The sequence below is a fragment of the Pimephales promelas genome, chromosome 24 (genome assembly GCF_988280905.1).
Source record: "Pimephales promelas chromosome 24, fPimPro1.hap1.1, whole genome shotgun sequence".
NCBI classification, from domain to species: Eukaryota; Metazoa; Chordata; class Actinopteri; order Cypriniformes; family Leuciscidae; genus Pimephales; species Pimephales promelas.
The window spans coordinates 8,051,501-8,057,500 of record NC_142792.1 but is presented as its reverse complement, the minus strand read 5'-3'; positions in this window follow the sequence as shown (position 1 = coordinate 8,057,500).

Here is a 6,000-nt window from a genome sequence, read left to right as displayed (position 1 = left end):
CATTTCATGCGTGAGGACTGATGCATTAAACACTAGCATGCTTACCATTCTTTTCCTGTGAATGCGCCTGAGGATCTCTGTGGTGATTTTAAGACTATTTAGTAACGTCTTAGAGAGATGTTTGGCTTTTCAGACCGATCTTACATTACAGTTGGAGTGCACGTGAAGAAACAAGGGGCAGACTAGCTGGCGCTGTTTACTTGTTGCACACGAGCAAAGTCAATTTTTCTTGACTTGAAACTGTTTTTTATTTCTTCTTTTACAAGTTCGAACCTTTGTGTTCTCACAGTTTAAATTGTTTCTCATAGGGATTCATTTATTATACATAGGTTTCTTGTTTTGTTTGGCATTGCTTTGATTTGTTTGGTGGTTTTGTTTTGTACTTTTGTCTTGTTTTGCTTTGGTTTTTTTGTGTTACTTCGATTCACTATGTTTTGATTTTGTTTTGTACTTTTGTTTTGTTTTGCTTTGTTTTTTGGGGTTACTTTGATTCACTATGTTTTGATTTTGTTTTGTACTTTTGTTTTGCTTTGGTTTTTTTGCGTTACTTTGATACGCTATGTTTTGATTTTGTTTTGTACTTTTGTCTTGTTTTGCTTTAGGTTTTTTGCGTTACTTTGATTCACTATGTTTTGATTTTATTTTATACTTTTGTTTTGCTTTGGGTTTTTTGCATTACTTTGATTCGCTATGTTTTGATTTTTTTTTTTTTTGTACTTTTGTCTTGTTTTTCTTTGGGTTTTTTATTTTGATTCGATATATTTTGATTTTTTTTTTGTACTTTTGTCTAGTTTTTCTTTGGGGTTTTTTGTGTTACTTTGATTAACTATGTTTTGATTTTATTTTATACTTTTGTTTTGCTTTGGGGTTTTTTGCGTTACTTTGATTCGCTATGTTTTGATTTTTTTTGTACTTTTGTCTTGTTTTGCTTTGGGTTTTATGATTTTTGTATTTTGTTTTGTTTAACTTTATTTTGATTTTCTATGCTTTGATTTATCTATTTTTTCTTTGGTTTTGTGATTTTGTTTTGTTATTTTCTTTGGTTTGCTATGCTTCAGTTTGTCTTGCTTTGTTTTAATTTTGTTTGCATGTTAAAGTTAATTATCTACATCATGTCAGGTAAAAAAAATATATATTATCATTATTTTTTGTGAAAAGTCATGTTTCCGTTACTATATTTTATGTTGTCATTTCTTCTTGCCTTGGGGACAGTGTATGCACAAGTGGCACAGCTTACCCCACTATCATGTACTTTGTTTGTACTGAAGAAAGGAAACTTTGATCTACACACGCTCAACCTTTGTCTCCCCTTTTGTATCTCTATCCTAGTTTTCAACTCCTCAAATCCAGATGTGTGATATTTCGGCTGGAATTTTTTTTTCTCTCTACACTATCAGACAGTATATCTGGTTTGTTACTTAGTCCATATGGATGGGTCACTTCCTCACCCGCCATCAGCTTCTCATTTAACATAATTTATTCATGTCAGGAACATTTTGTTTCTGTTTCAGTTAATCTCCATTAATAACGCAGTCCTACATGTAGCAGCCATCAATCTGATCAGATCTGTAGCCAAAAACAACGCTATTAATCTTAGACTCAATGCACACCCCTCATACTGGCCCTCTTTGTAAATATCTGAGGATGCAATGTATTTACAAAACCAAAACTGCTCATCTGTTGTCATGGCAGCAGCAAAATGAGTTGAGCTTATGGAGACTCATGTCGGGTGATTTGGGATTTGACCCGATTGACCCTTTGTTCTGATGTTATTGTGTGCATGACATTGCATACAATACATGCATCTCCCTGTAAAAACTTTAGATTATATATACGGGTAAGATTACAAAATAATTTCAGCTCAAATCGATATTTATGGTGAGAAGCTGCATACCCGACAAACAATCAAAGTTATGTCATTAACCACCTAGCGACCATCCAGGACACCCTAGCAACCGCCCAGAACTAACAAAATGTAAAAATCCAGTATGCAATGCACACTATTCTATTTTTGCTGTATTTGATCATTTTACTTTTTAACATATGCAAAAGCTTTCCCGTAAGTGCTTATTCACTGTCTGTCTAAATATTGAGGTCATAGCTGCAACTGTCAGCTTGAACCCAGTGTCTAGTTTTCTTGCACATTATCATCTCAGTTGACCTTTACAGCAAGCCTGTGATGAACACTGTGAGACGGATAGCCCACAATGCATCGCTGGAGCATCAAAGGCTCAAGAAGTAGGTCAAGAGTAGATCATAGCAAGTATATAGAGGTCATATCTTCAAAGTAATATTTAAAGGTTTTATTGTGTTTATTTGTTTACCCGAAAGCTATAGCAAAAATATGATGATGTTTACTTTGTAGCTTTCAGCCCAGTTCTATTCATAATGGCAAAACTCAGTTGCATAATTTTGACTTCAAAAGTAGCAAATGCTAAATATAACCAGTGTATAATAGTATGTGTAGGCCCTGACCCATTTGATATGGAAAACTAACACACCTCCCAGTAACATTTACTTTTCCAAGAATTCTTTTTAGTTAAGTATGGCTTGTTTTGCGTCATCACAAAGCTAAATGTATACAGAAACTTTTATATCAGTATCTGGAGCTCCTTTGCTTTGAATTCCACAGTTACACAATAATCTGGGTATAACTGCTTTTTTATTTCAATTGTAGACCGTGGTTCCACACATTGGATTGTTTTATGGATAATTAAATTGTGAAATATATTGTGTTGTAGAAAATTTAAAAAAAAATAATTTGTCACATTTGTTTTACTTAAACCATGGTTAAAGATCTGCCTTGAATTATCAATTGGTTAACCCTCTGAGGACCAAGGTGTATTTGGGGTCCTGACATTAGTAGCCTACTTTTTTCAAGTGCTTATAAACATATTAATGGCACAGATGAAATTACACCATTTTTAGCAGAAACAGGGCTACCATAATATATGAGCAACATGTATGTATATGTTTTTATTTTTGAGAGAATATTGTTTATGCATGGTTATTGTAAAAACCTAAAAATGAAAGTTTCTGAAATAAGGCCACAAAACACATACTAAATATGCGTCCACAAGACTTTTGACTAATGGATGTTGTTGCCTAGGGTTTTTTCTTCACAATGATCTGAAAATCATCCTCCTAATCGTTCACATAAAACTGTGAATTGGGTTACATTGTGAAAAACTTTTTTTTGTTTGTTTTTTGGCCAGATGTGAAAGGAAGAAAAATCATTGTTTTTCAAGATTGTGTGGACTTTTTGTCTTTTTAAGGCTCTGAGAAAGGACAATGTGCAGTGCAACTTAAAAATATATATATATATATATATCTTTTTCCCCTTTAAATGGGCATTTTTTTTCACACAGTATATGCCACATATCACCCGTGAGGGAGACGGGGAGGATTGTTCTCAGCCGAAGTCTGTAGGGAGTTCTGTTTGGAGACAGGTTTGATGAATAGCACTCAATAATAGGTTATGATGGCAAAATATCCTGCTTTTGTGATACTGCAGATAAACATGATTTTATACATCAAACTCTGGATGGTCTTAGTTGGGCTACAGCATTGCCACTGATGCTTTAGGCAGTGAATCATTTGAAATGGAGCCAGTAAGGAGCAAAAATGCTCTAGAATGGCATTGAAACCCTATTAAAATATTGCAAGGCACGTCACTCCCATGTTTTGTTATGTAGTTAGTTAGTGTCTCAAAAACATCAATTGAGTCATGGTTTGTGAAGCAGAGTCGGCTGGTGATGTCAGTGCATGTTGAGTGTGGTCATTTTGTGGTTATGACTGTAGTATTTTTTTGTTTTTGTTTTTGTTCTTGTTTTTGTTTTTTTTTACAAAACATGGTTTAGGAAGACTAGTTGCAACTGTTGTGCAACCAAAAGCGTTTTGGAGTGAACTGATTGTGTTCGATAAGCTTCATAATTATATGGTATTATGAATTATTGGGACGCTAACCCACTATTCAGTCTCTTCATAATCGTATCAAGCTAAACAGATATTTGCCTTTTCCCTTTCATACAAAACTGTGAGAAGAGTCATTTCCTAACATTTCTGGACAAGTGTTCTGTGTGAGAAATGGTTATATAATGTTGAAACCAACATCTCACTTTCATTTCTGACCCCTCATGCTATTTTTTTACAAATGTTTGTAGTGGCATACGGCCTGTTTTCTCTCAAGATTAAGCGAGCAAGATTAGCATTCACGTTTGTTTGTGTGGGCCGACTTGTGGGAGTGTATTATTTGGGTATGAGTTGGCTTCTGTTTAAATACAGGCTTTATTGAGTGATTTTGCAACTGTGGTTTGAGTTGTTATTTTTTTGGCGTTACAAAAATGGCAATAAGCAAAAAATACATTTACTGATTTTTACCCTTCATTTATCTTTATAAAATTACACCATAATGATTTAAATAATGTAAAATACCATCTTAAAAAATATTGACTGTTGCGTCCATTTGCTTTTATATTTTCTCTTTTTAAAGCAGTAACCTTTTCGATTCCTCATGCAGAGAGAAAAAATAAAGGCGTGACATTTGGGCCAAATGGATTTTTGTGCATTACAGCGCTGCTCTGTATGAATAGCAGGTGCACATGATCTTTGAATTCAATCTCACAGGTCATTGTGTGCCGGCCTGTTAATACGTTGGCTATGGAATTGGTATCCACCCCATAAAAATGTGTTCACTGACAGAATGTTAAAAGAAAAAAAAAACTGTTAAAGTGGGCAAAACAGGTGTTGTATCTTACAATTTGGATTTAAAATAAGTGCTTTTAAGAGATTGCCATTGTGGTGTCATGAGCAACAATATAAAATATTTAACATCTGTTCGCAAGCTAAAAAATATTTAACATCTGTTCTCATGCAAGCATCTGTTCGCTCACTCGTTCATCAAAATGAACAAATCTTTTTTTGTGTCATTTGGTTCATTCAACGAACGAAATGAACTAATTGACTCCGGAAAACATTTGTTCATTTTGATAAACGAGTTTGAACAGGAGAGTCACGAATGCGCATCACAGAACAGAGCAAGGCAACCATTTGAGCTTATAAAACTTAAACTTTGTTGTTGTTTTTTTTAAATGAGCGATCGTTCATTTAAAAAAAAAATCGTCTGGAATCATTTAAAGCCCTTTGAACAGTTTGCTCTGAAACTGCCTTTTGGACCTTGAACCGTTTGGTTCCCAGTAAAGTGCATTATATGGAGGAAAAATCCTGGAATGTTTTCATCAAAAAACTTAATTTCTTTTCGACTGAAGAAAGAAAGACTTGGACATCTTGGATGACATGGGGATGAGGATTATCAGCAAAAAAATTTTATTTTTTTTTTATTTTTTTTTTTTTAAGTGAACTACTCCTTTAAGGCTGGCCAAGTTTCCATTGCTAAAAATATTTAAGTTGAGATTGCATGACCATTTTAAGCTCAATTAATGAATACGCTTATATTTCAAGTTAAGGGAAATTAAAATGTATGTGTACAAAATAAAAATCTGGCTGTTCTGCTTACTTAAATTGTGAATTGTGAACTTGAAAAAATTGATGAAACTGATGACCTAAAAAGAAAATAGAGTTGCGCCAACTGATTTGGATTTACTGTGTTCTTTTAAAATTGACAAATCATGCAGCTTTTTGAGGAGCAATTACCATTTCTGTCGAAAAATCTTTGCAATGCATTGGAGTATAACAACACTGCCAACCACCACTAGTTCTAATAATATGTAAGATCGCCTATACATGACATGGGCACTGTAATGTATACTTACACCATTCTTCATTTGAAGTTTTCATCTTTTATTATTCCAATTATTGTAGAGCTTTGGTTTGAACTTTAGCTTGTTCCCTTACATCAGTGTTTTCTGACCCTTCAAGATCAAGTGTTGCTGTAAATAATCATTTTCTCTTTTATTCTGGAATCTGTATGGATGACACTGGGAACTGATAACTGTTTCAATGGTGGCTTTCTTTAGAAAAGTAATATTGTTAACGAAAGTA